The sequence below is a fragment of the Carcharhinus amblyrhynchos genome, chromosome 21 (assembly GCF_965287045.1).
Source record: "Carcharhinus amblyrhynchos chromosome 21, sCarAmb.v2.hapA, whole genome shotgun sequence".
NCBI lineage: Eukaryota > Metazoa > Chordata > Chondrichthyes > Carcharhiniformes > Carcharhinidae > Carcharhinus > Carcharhinus amblyrhynchos.
This window is the reverse complement of record NC_137344.1, coordinates 41,691,810-41,707,387: the sequence shown is the minus strand read 5'-3', so window position 1 is coordinate 41,707,387 and position 15,578 is coordinate 41,691,810.

The window sequence follows — 15,578 nt, the reverse complement described above, 5'->3', positions numbered from 1 at the left end:
TTCATACAAGTTCGAGATAAAACAATTTGAACTATCCAAAGTTAGTGACTTAAATTGCAACTTTTGGATAATTCTAGTGTAAGGAAATTGATTGTTGAAGTTTGCACTTTGCAGCCAATTGCCATGACCCATGTACTTCGGGGGGAGGGGGTGGTTACTCAGCGCAGGCTTGGGATACCCCCTCAGATACCACCCTAGAGCTCAGAAGATAGGGACTACTGTTTTACTTTGATAACATTGCAAAAAGAATAAGATCATTGAGGGAGAAAAAAATCATTGAGGGTTGAAAAAATTTTTTCAACCTCATGATTTCTTCTGCCATCAGCTGCCTCAACCCTAATTCTCTTCTCTGCCTCTTTGACATCTGCCCACATCTCATGTCAGTGCATGGGTGTTTAATTTTGTTTGATAAGACTCCTTATTAAAGGAGCTATATAAATATATTGTAATGTATTTACAACACAGGTTTAAACTTACTACCTTTGCGAATAAGACAAGTATTAATGGGTCATTACATTTCAACCTCCGTATTAATTTAAGAAGAAAACAGCTGAGTGTTATGAACAGATGAATACATAATACTATGAGCCCCAATTAAATGTCATTGAAACTGGCATATGATATCTTGTACACATCATTCCTGAATCAGTTGTTGTAGTAAGTTACTGAATGACAACCGGGGTATAGTGAATAATGAGCTCCCTCCCTAAAATTGAATAATCAGCATTTACAATCAAATTCAACTTTATGATGATCGATTAAGGCTTGTTTTCATTTTATGCTAAATAGATTAGATTCTGCTATATTATTATCTCTTACCTTGATGAATTCAGCCTTTAAAAGGTGCAAAACAGCCACTGTTACAAAAAAAGAGAAAAGAGACAGGTGAACCATCTATCATTTCTGAAAGCAGAAAGTGCTATTTAGAAATTATACAATATGGTGTACAAAGCCATTACATATTAAACAAGGTCCTCACACAGATAAACATTTCAATATTTTATGCACCACAAGATGTCTAAATAAATATCTCAAAATCACAAATCTCATACGGAGTGATACTCTAATATGAGTAGCCTCATGAGCGTGAAGAAAGTTAATGATGAGACAAGATGGTCGGACTCCAGAAACATTCGATGCTCTGTCTGACAACTTATATACACATTTTTTTCTGCCTACACAGCAGTTTCATTCCCATCTGATATGTGAAAAGCCTGACCAGCAGATTTAGTAAATACATGAACTCTCGTGTTCTCACATCAGGATAAAATTAGAGAAGCAATGTCAGTGTCGAAATAATCCTGTTGTCATCAAATGTCTCCAGAACTGACCATGTACAGCTAACGTGGCAATTTTTTATCAAGTGCTAAATCTTGACGAGATTGAAACTTTAAGACAAGTAGCTTTTTCTTGGCCTCTACAAAGTGTAAATAAACTTAATTAAATTAATTCCCCAAAAAACCTTGATATATACAAACTTAGTAATACCTTAATTATTACCATTGATCTGATAGGAAGGTTTGACACTTTTTTCAATTAAATGGTATTTAACTGTGATTTATGTTATTAATGAAAAAAAATCATCTGCAACCCTAGGATTTGACATGGATTATATGCAGAAATGTGAGCTGTGTTAGGTTTCCAATGAATTTTGAATCTTTTTTCATCAAATTGTATTGCAAATTTATTAAATGGTAAAAACCATTTTGGGAATGGAACTATTTATTTGACGTTGAAGTTATATTGTCAAATTCAAGTATATAAGGCCTTTATAAAACAAAGTATTGAGTATAAGAGTTCGAATGTTATGGTGAGGTTGGATAAGACATTGGTGAGGCCGAATTTAGAGTATTGTGTGCGGTTTTGGTCATCTAATTACAGGAAGGATAGTAATAAGGTTGAAAGAGTGCAGAGAAGGTTTACAAGGACGTTGCCGGGTCTCGAGAAACTGAGTTACAGAGAAAAGTTGAATAGGTTAGGACTTTATTCCTTGGAGCGTAGAAGAATGAGGGGAGATTTGATAGAGGTGTATAAAATTATGATGGGTATAGATAGAGTGAATGCAAGCAGGCTTTTTCCACTGAGGCTAGGGGAGAAAAAAAACTAGAGGACATGGGTTAAGGGTGAAGGGGGAAAAATTTAAAGAGTGGTGGGAGTGTGGGATGAGCTCACTTTTATCATCTAAGAAAAACTTGGACAGGTACATGGATGAGAGGGGTGTGAAGGGATATGGTACAGGTGCAGGTCAGTTGGACTAGGCAGAAAAATGGTTTGGCACAGCCAAGAAGGGCCAAAAAGGCTGTTTCTGTGCTGTAATGTTCTATGGACTATATGAATAGAATATCATGAAGATCAATTAGTATGTAAATGCATTATTATCACATAGAGTTCGGACAGCGCAGAATGCGGCGATATGGTCCATCGAGTCTGAGCCAACTATTCGAAAGAGCATCTTTCCCATGTTCACCCACATACTACACTGCCCTATACCTGTAACTGCATGCATTTACCATGACAAATCCACTTAACTTATATACGTTTTCGATACTAAAGAGCAATTTAGTACGCCCAATCCACTTAACCTGCACATCTCTGCGGGAGGAAACGAGAGCACTGAGAGGAAACACATGCAAATGTGGGAAGAGTGTACAAACTCCACACACATAGTCACCAAGGCCAGAATTGAACCTGGGTCCCTGGCACTGTGAGGCAACAGTGTTAATCACAGTGCCAACATTAACGTGTTATCATTTCCATTAATAAATGAACAGATTACTTATGACTTACTGGTATTCCATAACATCTACTCCTTTTCTGTGAGTTAGTGCGTGAAGGAGTAAAGAGTCAAGTCGAGTCTACATTATTTGGCATTTTAGTGAAGCCATTTAAAAATGAGAAAACGTCATAAAGATAATTATTAAACAAAAAATGTGTGAAAATGCATTGATTCTCCAACTATCAATTTAAATTATGAAGAAAAATTGTATATTCTAACACAATTTGCAATAGTACTTATATTGAAGTGTATTTGCGGAAGTTATCTGAAGTAGGAGCCTGAGACTGGAGAAACAGCTGAGGCGAGACATACCTTACAATCAAATTCCTTATCATTATCTGTGTAAAATTGGTATATCTGGATGTGGTTGAGAGGGATGTCTCACATAGTTATATATCCCTTCAAGTTGGCATTAAACTACTTTCTGGGAACTAATTATTGGGCACTAGCCTAACAGTTGCACAGCTGGTAAACCCATCTTATTGTCACTGGAAACCTTAACTTTGGGCCACTTAAATGTTAGTGCTGGAAGAGGGCAGGTAGTAAACATGACAACCTCCTGTAATGGTGAGGAGTCTGAGCATTAATGTTCTATGGACTATATGAATAGAATATCATGAAGATCAATTAATATGTAGATGCATTATTATCACATAGAGTCCGGACAGTGCAGAATGCGGCGATATGGTCCATCGAGTCTGGGCCAACTATTTGAAACAGCATCTTTCCCATGTTCACCCACCCACTACACTGCCCTACACCTGTAACTGCATGCATTTACCATGACTAATCCACCTAACTTATATACCTTTTCAGTACTGAAGAGCAATTTAGTATGCCCAATCCACTTAACCCACACATCTCTGCAGGAGGAAACGAGAGCACTGAGAGGAAACACATGCAAACGTGGGAAGAGCGTACAAACTCCACACACATAGTCACCAAGGCCAGAATTGAACCCGGGTCCCTGACACTGTGAAGCAACAGTGTTAATCACTGTGCCAACATTAACGTGTTATCATTTCCATTAATAAATGAACAGATTACTTATGACTTATTGGTATTCCAAAATAATAATAAAACCAAGTAAGATTTCTTGGTTTTCCACTGGCAATCTTATAATGTTTGTTTTTAGTTTTCTGCAACTAAATCATCAAAATGCATCTAATATAATTTTGAATTGATGTGAAAATGGTAGCATGACAACAGTGACAGTGATTCCTGATGTTGACATAGGAATTCTCGTTAATGTAAGATGTAAAGCAGTCTGTGCTGACAATTGAACTGTACATCTGATATGATTCAACGCTTTAAGAAAGCAGAGTATGGCAAAAATGCAATGTAAAGCCCTAGAAGAAAAATTTCCAACAAAATAGGATATAAAATGATAAATAATGATTGAATTTAGAACACTTCATTCAACACCAAAGTAATTGAACGGAAGAAATGAATTATCATTAAAACTACTTGTTGGTAACATGAAAAATGTAATACTGTGAGTTGATCTCTATGTACTCATGGATGTGAACACAATAACAGGGGAAAAATATTTTCATTTAACAAATTACCAGAATAAATTAAATCTCTACAGAATCAGTAAATGCAGGAAAATGCAGTTAGCAAGTCTAACTGCATCTGCAGAGAGAGAACAGAGAGGAATCATCATCCACATCTGAAATGTTAATTCTATTCATTCTCCACAGATGCTGCAGACCTGCTGGGATTTTTGTGCATTTGCTGTTTTTATTTTAGGGTCCAGCATCCACAGTAATTTATTTTTTAATCAACCGTGCTATATGGTTTATTTTCTTCCTCCATCTATACTGGGTCATGGATTGTTCCATTTATGGCCGAATGGAGTGTTGTTGGGTGTCATTGTGACCTGTTTACAGGAAAATGCAATATTATTTTTGATGCTGCTGTTACAAGATCCAATAAATTTTACTGGATTAAATTTGGCATGATAGTGTAGAGATCAGGAAGTCAACTAATCAACAAATCGTATACTTAAATCAGTAACTTCATTACATAGTATCCGGGGAAGATACATAAATATTTCACATGTGCTATTTTCATTTAAATATTATGTTGCATAGTTACTGGATACCTTCGTCTCAGAGAAGTGTTATATTTCAGTCTGAAGTGTAAACACGTGCTGCTGATGTTAATACGAGCCCAAATATTTGCACCATCCACATTCTAGAGGATAACGTAACATAATCCTTCAAGGAGTATCTGGAGATTTTAAAGCACTGCTTGTTCATGAAGCAAATATATTAGTCCCTTCCAAAAGTTGCAGGCGCATTAAAAATGATATTATGTTAATCGATGTTTAAGACATTTTTAAATATAACTGTTAATATCCTTTAACTAAACTTTCTATATTAAATAATGCCTTCATTCTTCAATCTCCTTTCACCATGCACTAATCTGTCATCAAAAAGATAACTGCATTTCCAAAAACAAAATCAGCTTTATATCTGAGGCTACAGTAAGAAGTCAAATTTTACGTTTGGGATTTCCCTTCATAACAATTAATCAACCAAGGATTAATAAGACAAGGATCATTGGCTACCATCATTAACCAATATCAGTATAGTACAGTACTGGTAGGAGTTTACTTTCTTGATATTTTTGTAATTAACATGGGGAATTGATTCACTCTTTTCACAAAAACACTGCATTAATTTAAAAGCAAAATACTGCGGATGCTGGATTCTGAAACAAAAACTGAAAATGCTGGAAAATCTCAGCAAGTCTGACAGCATTTGTGGGGAGAGAATTAATTTGCATTAATTTGTTTGTTTTCTATTCCAGTTCAACATGCTCACAAAACTGTTTTATGTTTTGCTCATTGCTGCTACTACGTGTTTGGCTAATCTACAATAGAGCATTTAATCAAGAAAAACCTGCAATAATGCCACTGGACTGTCAATTAACATGTATAATACACACACAAATGCAATATTCAGCACATCAATTAAGCTAAGAAGTCAAATGAATGTGAACTGAAGAGGGCAAGGATGTCCAAAAAAACCCAGACAATATTTGCAATTGGCCTCAATGTCCTCATTTAGCAGGACAACCCCAACCCTGCCAATTATCAAACCATCATTCTACTCTCAATCATCAGCAAAGTAATGGAAGGTGTTAATGACAATGCTGTCAAATGGTGATTTCTCACCAGTAACCTGCTCATTTAAGGTCACTTTAAGCTCAAGAGAACAAGGCTCCAGACCTCATTGCAGTCTTGGTCCAAACATGGGCAAAAAAGATGAATTCCAGAGATGAGGTGCATCCTTGATCTCAAGCCAGCATTTGACCAAGACTGGCATCAGGAATCCCTAGTGAAGCTGAATTCAAAGGGACTCAAAGGAAAACATTTTTAACTGCTTGGGATCATGCCTAACTCAAGAGAAGAAGGTTGCGGTTGTTGGAAGCCCAGCATCTCAGCCCTAGAACATTGCTGCTGGCGCACCTCAGCATAGATTTAGCACCAATCATCCTCAGCTGCTTCATCGATGAAATTTGCTCTTATCATAAGGTCACACGCAAGTTCCCTTTATCATGAGCCAAAGGAAGAATCCACTTCTGCAGCTTACAGTCTGGTAGTCTTCACCTTGGTATCTATAAGTTTCAGGCTTAAGAACCCCTGCTCCCTTCTCCTCATTGGGCGAGCCTCACTCGCTCAATAAGGAAGTCCACAAAGCCCATGGTCTACTATTGATCCTCCAAGACCTTTCTGGCCATCATAACTTTCCTTCACCTTAGGTCCCTGTTTCGCACAGCGCTTCCCCTGCGAGGACGTCCTTTTTGGTGCTTGGTGCTTGAGCGGATGTCCATTGAAGGCAGGGCGGAGCCAGGTGATTTATACCAAATAGGAGAACTTCTACTTCAGTGGAAATGTATTGGAGTTAATGACTAGAGGGCACAGCCTCAAGATAAAGGGGGGGGGGGCGATTTAGAACGGAGCTGAGGAGAAACTTCTTCACTCAAAGGGTGGCGAATCTCTGGAATTCTCTGCCCGTTGAAGTGGTGGAGGCTGCCTCGCTAAATATATTTAAGACATGGGTTGATAGGTTTTTGATAGGCAAGGGGATTAAGGGTTATAGGGAGAGGGCGGGAATGTGGAACTGAGACATGACAGATCAGCCACGATCTTACTGAATGGCGGGGCAGGCTCGAGGGGCTAGATGGACTATTCCTGCTCCTATTTCTTATGTTCTTATGAAACAGGTTCCTCCTCAATTTCTGCTTCAGCCTGGAAGTCCATTTCTTCAGCCTCCATCTCAGAGTCTATAACTTTGCTATCTGGAAGGACCTACGTGAAGTTAGTTTCAAGTTGAGGACTGGCAGTGATAGCGGCTATCACCATGGCTGATGGAAGGGTAGTTCGGGCAAGGACTCCCTGGCCCCGAGCTGATCTAAGTACCCTGAACTTTGACATTGTAAAATACTGATCCTGTTTGTTCCATAATGATCCCAGGGACCCATGTTTCTGACATGAATCAGATCACCTGGTGCAAAAGTTCTTTCTGGTTTTGTGGAATTGAAGTTTCTTTTTTTTGATTTTCCTGTTGGGCCTCCACCTTCCCTGATAAATTCTGAATAATAGAGTAAATGTGGTACAAAGCACTGTCCCACCAACATCTCTGCTGGAGTGACACCTGTTGTGGTGTATGGTTTGGTCCTGTATTTGAGCAATAAGTGTGTCAGTTTAGTCTCCATGGATGCTACAGGTTGATTCTTCATACCATACTTGAAGGTTTGATCTGCCTGTTCTGCCAATCCATTTGATGGCGGGTAATAAAGTGCAGTCTGGACGTATCAGATATCACTGGAGAGCATGAAGTTCTGGAAATCACTGTTAATGAAGGTCATGCCATTATCTGAAACTAGGACTTCCAGTCTCCCACGTATAGCTTGCTGCAATTTCTCAATCGTAGCCTCAGCAGTTATGTAGAGCCCACGTGATGCACCTCCAACCACATGCACTGTGCGTCCACCATGATTAAAACCACAGAGTCTATAGAGGGAGCTGAAAAGTCTGCATGTACTCGTCCCCATGGCCTGCCAGGATGCTTTCATGGGTGTGGACAACCCTAGGGTGGGAAATTCAAATCTTAATGGTACAAGTCACATTGCTTTACCAAGTCTACGCTGTTGGAAACAAGACCAGGAAGCCAGATGGGTGGCCATTATATGTTTTCTTTAATGTTGGACGTCATCCAGGGGCAGAACAATTCCTCAAACCCCCAAATAATGATCCCATCTCCCACACTAAGTTTGGACTCCTTGGTGAGGTAGGGTTCATTTCTTTGGAGATTCATCCTTGGAATCCCCCAAGTAGAATTATGTGCCTAATTTTGGAAAAGGTTGGGTCTTCTTAGGTCCAGCCTTTGATCTGTCTTGCTGACACTGTCAAGGTCTCCAAAAAGTTCAGGGTTATCATAACTTCTTCTATTCTGATAAGGGAGCCAGGTGTGTAGGCAACAGAAGGCAACTCAGTCTGTCCACATTAGCAATCCAGGTTCTGGGGCGGTGTTCTAGAATATGTTTGTAGGCTGCCAATAGCAAGCCCAGTGCTGGATCCAAGCAGAGGTGATACGATGAATGGCTTTGTCCTCTTTGAAGAGGGCCAGTCTGTATAAGTGGTCGGCAAATTTAACAAACTGTCAACTGTAGACCTATTGATGGAATTTCTTCACATCAAATATGACTGGCAATCCTCCTTTCTCAATTTGTGAATATTATTGCTTTGCATCCAAAAGGGTCCTGGAGGCATACGCGATGGGCTTCTCCATCCTTTCATTCCCGTGATGTGACAGCACTGCAACAACACTGTACGGTGAGATGTCATAAGTTCCTTCTTTTGAGTCAAAATGGGCCAGGAAGTTGAATGATAATAATTGACCTGAAAAAAAACCCCTGCTTTGAGGCTCCCCAAGGCCATCTGTGATATTTTTGTAGAAGGGCGTGCAAGGGGCAGTAAGCATGTGAAGCCAAATTTGGGATTAATTTTCTGCAATAGTTGACGAATCTTAGGAAGCATTTTAGCTCTGTGTTGTTCCTTGGGGTTGGTGCCTCCTTGATGGTCTTTACTTTATCCTCTACTGGATGTAACCCCTTGCCATTTACTTGGCAACTTAAATAGTTTACTTTGGCTGCCTGGAAAATGCATTTTTTTCTCTTCATGTGGACTCCTGCCCTGAAAAATCATCGCAGGACTTCTTCTAATTTGGCCACATGTTCCTGTTAACAAGCCACTGTGACCAAGGCATCATCTAAATATACTGCTATCCTGGGTAGCCCTTGAGGGATGTTCTCTATAACGGTCTGGAAGATGGCATAAGCCAAGGAGATGGCAAAAGGCAAACAAGTGTACCCGTAGAGTCTCTTACATGTGTTAATTGTCACATATTTCAAAGAAGACTTGTCAAGTTCAAGATAGAGATAGGCATGGCTCATATCCAAACTGGAGAATGTTTGCCACTTGTTAACTTGATGTACAGACCTTCAATCTGGGGTATAGGGTAACTATCAAGTTTGAAGACCCAACTATCCATATGTTTATAGAATCATAGAATCACTACAGTGCAGAAGGAGGCCATTTGGCCCATTGAGTCTGCACCAAACACAATCCCATCCAGGCCCTATCCCCATAACCCCATGCACTTACCCTAGCTAGTCCTCCTGACACTAAGGGTAAATTTAGTATGGGAAATCCACCTAACCCACACATCTTAGGAATAATGGTAGGAAGGACTATTACTTACGTGGTGAAAAACTGCAGCAGGCGACGGTGCAGAGGGACCTCGGGGTCCTTGTGCATGAGTCGCAAAAACCCAGCCTGCAGGTGCAGCAGGTGGTCAGGAAGGCGAATGGAATGCTGGCCTTCATAGCGAGGGGGATTGAATATAAAAGTAGGGAGGTCTTGCTGCAGCTGTATAGGGCATTGGTGAGGCCGCAGCTGGAGTACTGTGTGCAGTTTTGGGCGCCACACCTGCGCAAAGATATTTTGGCCTTGGAGGGAGTGCAGAGGAGGTTTACTAGGCTGATACCGGAGTTGAGGGGGTTGAGCTATGAGGAGAGGCTGAATAAACTAGGCTTGTACTCGTTAGAGTTTAGAAGAATGAGGGGAGATCTCATTGAGACGTATATGATGATGAATGGGATGGATAGGATAGAGGTGGACTCTTCCCGCTCAAAAAAGACAATAGGACTAGGGGGCACAGCCTCAAGATAAAGGGGGGAGCGGTTTAGAACGGAGTTGAGGAGGAACTTCTTCACTCAAAGGGTGGTGAATCTCTGGAATTCTCTGCCCGTTGAAGTGGTGGAGGCTGCCTCGCTAAATATTTTTAAGACGCGGGTTGATGGGTTTTTGATAAGAGAGGGGATTAAGGGTTATGGGGAGAGGGCGGGAAAGTGGAACTGAGCCACGACAGATCAGCCATGATCTTATTGAATGGCGGGGCAGGCTCGAAGGGCTAGATGGCCTACTCCTGCTCCTATTTCTTATGTTCTTATGTTCTTATCTTTGGACTGTGGGAGGAAACTGGAACACCTGGAGAAAACCCACAGAGATACAGGGAGAATGTGCAAACTCCACACAAACAGTGAGTGACCCAAGTCGGAAATCAAACCTGGGTCTCTGACACTGTGTTAGCAGTATGACCCACTGTGCCATCATGCTGTCCTGCAAAGACAAACTGATTTAGTGGGTTTAAGAACATGTTTGGTGCAATAGTCACTCTTGACTGGGCTTCAACAGAGTGGAGAATATTAATTTATACCAACAATGCAATGCTATGGAAGAAGTTGCAAATGGCCAGCAGTACAGGGAGCAACAGAGTGGCTGAGCCCTCGCAAACACTGCCCACTTAACGGAGCGTACAGACAGAAGCTCAGCTTCCTTTGTGTTTCAGAGAAGCAACACTACTGATGGTTTAGGTTGACATTTGAGGCAGACATTACATATCCCCAGGCTTTGAGATGAAGATCTATTTTTTTGTTGGACCTCGCAGGCACATATTACCAGCGGCGTTTGGCCTCTGGTTTCTTCCAGGACATTGTTGGAGGTACATTCAGCTACACATAAATACATAAAACATGCAATGGATAAATTGTTTGCCTGGGCTGAGAGGTGATGAGATTAAACAGACTGAGTGGGCACTCAGATCAATGTCACTAGTTGGCTTACCACAGGTGTAAGACGCAATCCACTACATACACATTGCGAACTGAGTAGTCCTGATCCAACAGGATGTTTGCCAAGCACAAAGAATTTCATTTAATCACTCTGCAGCTGTTGTACAACCAAAAAAAAAGGTTCATGTAGACTTGTGTGAAAGTTACCAGGAGCTGCTTGATACTTTTGTACTGAGGCAGTCCTTTACACTTGACTTGTTCAGAGTTGCAGACAACCTCAAAGAATGGCTAAAATAATTACAAATTACTGCAGATGCCGGAAATACGAATCAAAACAGAAAATGCTGGATACACTCAGCAAGTCTGGCAGCATCTGCAGAGAGAGAAACAGTTAACATTTAGAGTCCATGTGAGTCATCTTCAGAGCTAAAGAGAGGAAAATATGTGATGGGTTTCATACTAAGAAGTCTTACAAGACTAGGTTAATTTCCACATCATAAATTTGATACTGTTAAAGAGGGGTGGAGCAGGTGGAGCAAAAGAGAAGGTTGATGACAGGTATGAACTAAGAGAGATTTCGCAAAAACGTTTACGGCACAAGGCAAAGGAAGTGTTAATGGCAGTTTTAAGGACTACAGACAGTGTTGATAATGGCATAAGACATAAAAGTAAGATAGCCATATGTGTTAAAGTGATAAAAAATGTCACTGTTCAATGAAACCAAATCTAAAGAACAAGTGACAGATGACACTGTTGGGGGTTGCATTAAAATAGATTTTAAAAAAGGGTCAAGATGGAGGAGCAAATTAACAATCTAAAGCTGTTGGATTCAGTGATGAGGCCAATCGGCTGTCACTTGCCTAATCAGAAGATGAGGTGGTGTTTCTCCAGTTTGCATTGGGCTACACTGGGGGAACATTGTAGCAAGCCAAAGATGGACATATGGGCATGAGAGCAAAATAATGAGTTGAAATGGAAAATGACAGGAAAGTTGGCATAATGCTTGCAGACTAAGTGAAGTTGCTCCACAAAATAGTCACCCTGTCTGTGTTGTATCCCCCATTGTGGAGGAGATTACATCATGCAGCTTCACTTAAAGTGAGTGTCTGGGGCTTTAGACAGTGAGGATGGAGGAGGTGATTTGGGAAGGTCATGAGGGGATTAGGCTGATGGAAGAGTGGACAAGGGTGTCACAGAGGGTGAATACCCTGTGGAATGCTGATGGTGAAATGGGGGTGGGGAACAGCTGAAAAGAGGAGGAGCTTCATCATGGCATTACATAAGAACATAAGAAATAGGAGCAGGAGTAGGCCATCTAGCTCATCAAGCCTGCCCCGCCATTCAATAAGATCATGGCTGATTTGAAGTGGATCAGTTCCACTTTCCCGCTTTCTCCCAATACCCTTAATTCCCTTGTCCATGAGAAATCTATCTACCCATGACTTAAATATATTCAACGAGGTAGCCTCCACCACTCCAATGGGCAGAGAATTCCAGAGATTCACCACCCTTTGAGTGAATAAGTTCCTCCTCAACTCCGTTCTAAACTGCCCCCCCACCCCCCCTTATTTTGAGGCTGCGCCCTCTAGTTCTGTTTTCCTTTCTAAGCAGGAAGAATCTCTCTACCTCTACCCTATCTAGCCCCTTCATTATCTTGTAAGTCTCTATAAGATCCCCCCCTCAGCCTTCTAAACTCTAACGAATACAGGCCCAGTCTATTCAATCTCTCTTCATAAGCTAACCCCCTCATCTCCCGTATCAGCCTGATGAACCTTCTCTGTACTCCCTCCAAGGCCAATATATCCTTTCACAAATAAGGGGACCAAAACTGCACACAGTACTTCAGTTGCAGCCTCACCAGTGCCCTGTACAGTTGCAGCAAGACCTCCCTGCTTTTATATTCTATCCCCCTCGCTGTAAAAGCCAACAAACCATTCACCTTCTTGATCACCTGCTGCACCTGCAGACTGAGTTTTTGTGATTCGTGCACAAGGACTCCCAGGTCCCTCTGCACTGTAGCATGCTGCAGCTTTTCACCCTTTAAATAATAATCCCTCCTACTATTATTTCTACCAAAGTGGATAACCTCACATTGGCTAATGTTATACTCCATCTGCCAGGTTCTCGCCCACTCACTCAGCTTATCCAGATCTCTCTGCAGACTTTCCACACCCTCCACGCAATTTGCTTTTCCACTCATCTTCATGTCATCAGCAAATTTTGTTACCCTACACTCAAGCCCCCTCCTCCAGATCATCTATGTAAATGGTAAACAGTTGAGGCCCCAGCACTGATCCCTGCAGCACTCCACTAGTCACCAACTGCCAACCAGAAAAGCACCCATTGATTCCAACTCTCTGCTTCCTGTTAGATAACTGATCCTCAACCCATGCTAACACTTTACCCCCAACTCCGTGTACCCTAACCTTCTGCAGCAACCTTTCGTGAGGCACCTTATCAAATGCCTCCTGGAAATCTAAAAACACCACATCCACTGGTTCCCCTCTGTCTACGGCACTAATCACATCTTCATAGAAATCCAATAAACTTGTTAAACATGACTTCCCCTTCACAAATCCGTGCTGCGTCTGCTTGATCAAACTGTTCTTTTCTAGGTGTCTTGCTATTTCTTCTTTGATGATGGATTGTAGCATCTTTCCAACTACGGACGTTAAGCTAACCAGCCTATAATTTCCTGCTTTTTGTCTGCTACCTTTTTCAAACAGCAGCGTAACATTAGCTGTTTTCCAATCCTCCGGCACTTCCCCAGAATCCAGCGAATTTTGATAAATAATTACTAAGGCATTTGCTATTACTTCTGCCATTTCTTTCAGAACCTAGGGATGCATTCCATCTGGTCCTGGGGACTCGTCTACCATCAGTCCTGTTAGTCTATCAAGCACTACCTCTCTAGTGACTGTAATTGCATTAAGGACCTCATTGCCTACCATCCCTCTATCTTTAATATTCAGTAAGCTATTTGTGACCTCCTCCGTGAAGACCGACACAAAAAACTTATTTAAAGTCTCAGCCATTTCCTCGTTACCCACCGCTAAATCCCCCCTCTCATCGTCTAAAGGTCCAACATTCACTCTAGCCAGTCTCTTCTTCTTTATATATTCTTAACGCTGAAATTGGTAGAAATGTTGAAGGATGATCCTTTGCGTCTGGAAGCTGATGGGATAGAAAGTGAGGATAAGGGCGATCCTATCTGGGAGGGAGGGGAAGGATTGAGGGCAGAGATGTGGGAAATGGGTCAGACATGGTTGAGTTCCACGTTCAACTACAGTTAGAAGGAAACAACAGTTAATGAAAAAGGCAGACATGTCAGAATGTCATTTACGACGGTGACATCAATAATTGTCTGGGATAAATAATTCCAAATCAGACTTACATGGAGTATGTCTGCTTTGAGCTGTTTCTGGATGGGCAAACACGGTGGTAAAGGGGGAAGTGTCGGTAAAGTTATATGTAAAGAGGGAACTGGCGCAGAGTGGGCGTAAATCACAATACTCGCCTCATACCTGACTTTACCAAGTTTCAACACCTAAAAATGGGAACAACTTGATGGTAAAATTGGGCCCAATGTGTGCAATATCTGTAAGAATATTGCCATTTTCTACAGTATGATATTTTAGACAAAGTATACATCTCGGCAATATTGCAATTTAAATAAAATGTTACATGTACAAGATGTTGTGGCCATTCTTCCAAAATATGTTAGCCACAAAGGAAGGAGTAAACTGATATGTTATATGTTTGCAATTAGATTTTGTAACAATATATGCAGTCTTTCCTTACAAGGAAAGTTCCACGTGGTCAGCACAAGTTTATTTTAGAGATTCAGTGGATGAGGATTTTAGAAAAAAGACTTGACATATTCAATTTCAGGGGGTTAACAAATATGGATATACATGATGGAGACTGGATTGATGGTCAAAAATTCCAAAGCAGATTACTGATCTTGCTTCTCTAATTATATCCCGACATTAGAATACCACTTAAAGCATCCATCGTGCTTTTGTACGCTAAATATAGGAACGGGACCTGCTGTGCTGACAAAAAAAAGTATATAAGCTATCCAGGAAACACAGAAAGCTGCTGGTGTCCAATCATCAGGGTAAGTTTCTTGCTAACTTTCTCAAGAATCTGAATGAAGGTATTGATATTTTTTTCAGTACTGGGATGATCTCATCACATTATGTAAAGTTTAACAAAACGAATCAATCCAACAAATCTCTCAAAGTAAATTTCACGAGACATAAATGTAATTCGTCCGTTAAAAACAGATCCAAAGAAGTAAAATTAATTGATTTGTTCTGCATTTTTTTTACTAGAATTGCTGTGAAGGATTTTTCTTACCTGGGACGCATAAAGGTAACGGATGTGATGACAACCAAATCTAAACTCATATTTCTTAATAGAAAACGAGTCAGTGCCACTGTTTGCGTTTGACAGTGGGGTCTTGCAGACTAAAGGATTTCAGGGTCATTTCACATCTAGTTTGCCTTACTGCTTTCAAAGAGGTTGTTACCTAACAAATATTTCACTGTAAGAAGCTAATTTAGCAGCAAGAAGCACAACACCATGTTGCAGACCAAGGCCACATATACTGGACACGGTCTAGGTAAAACCGGCTGGGCGATCGGGCATT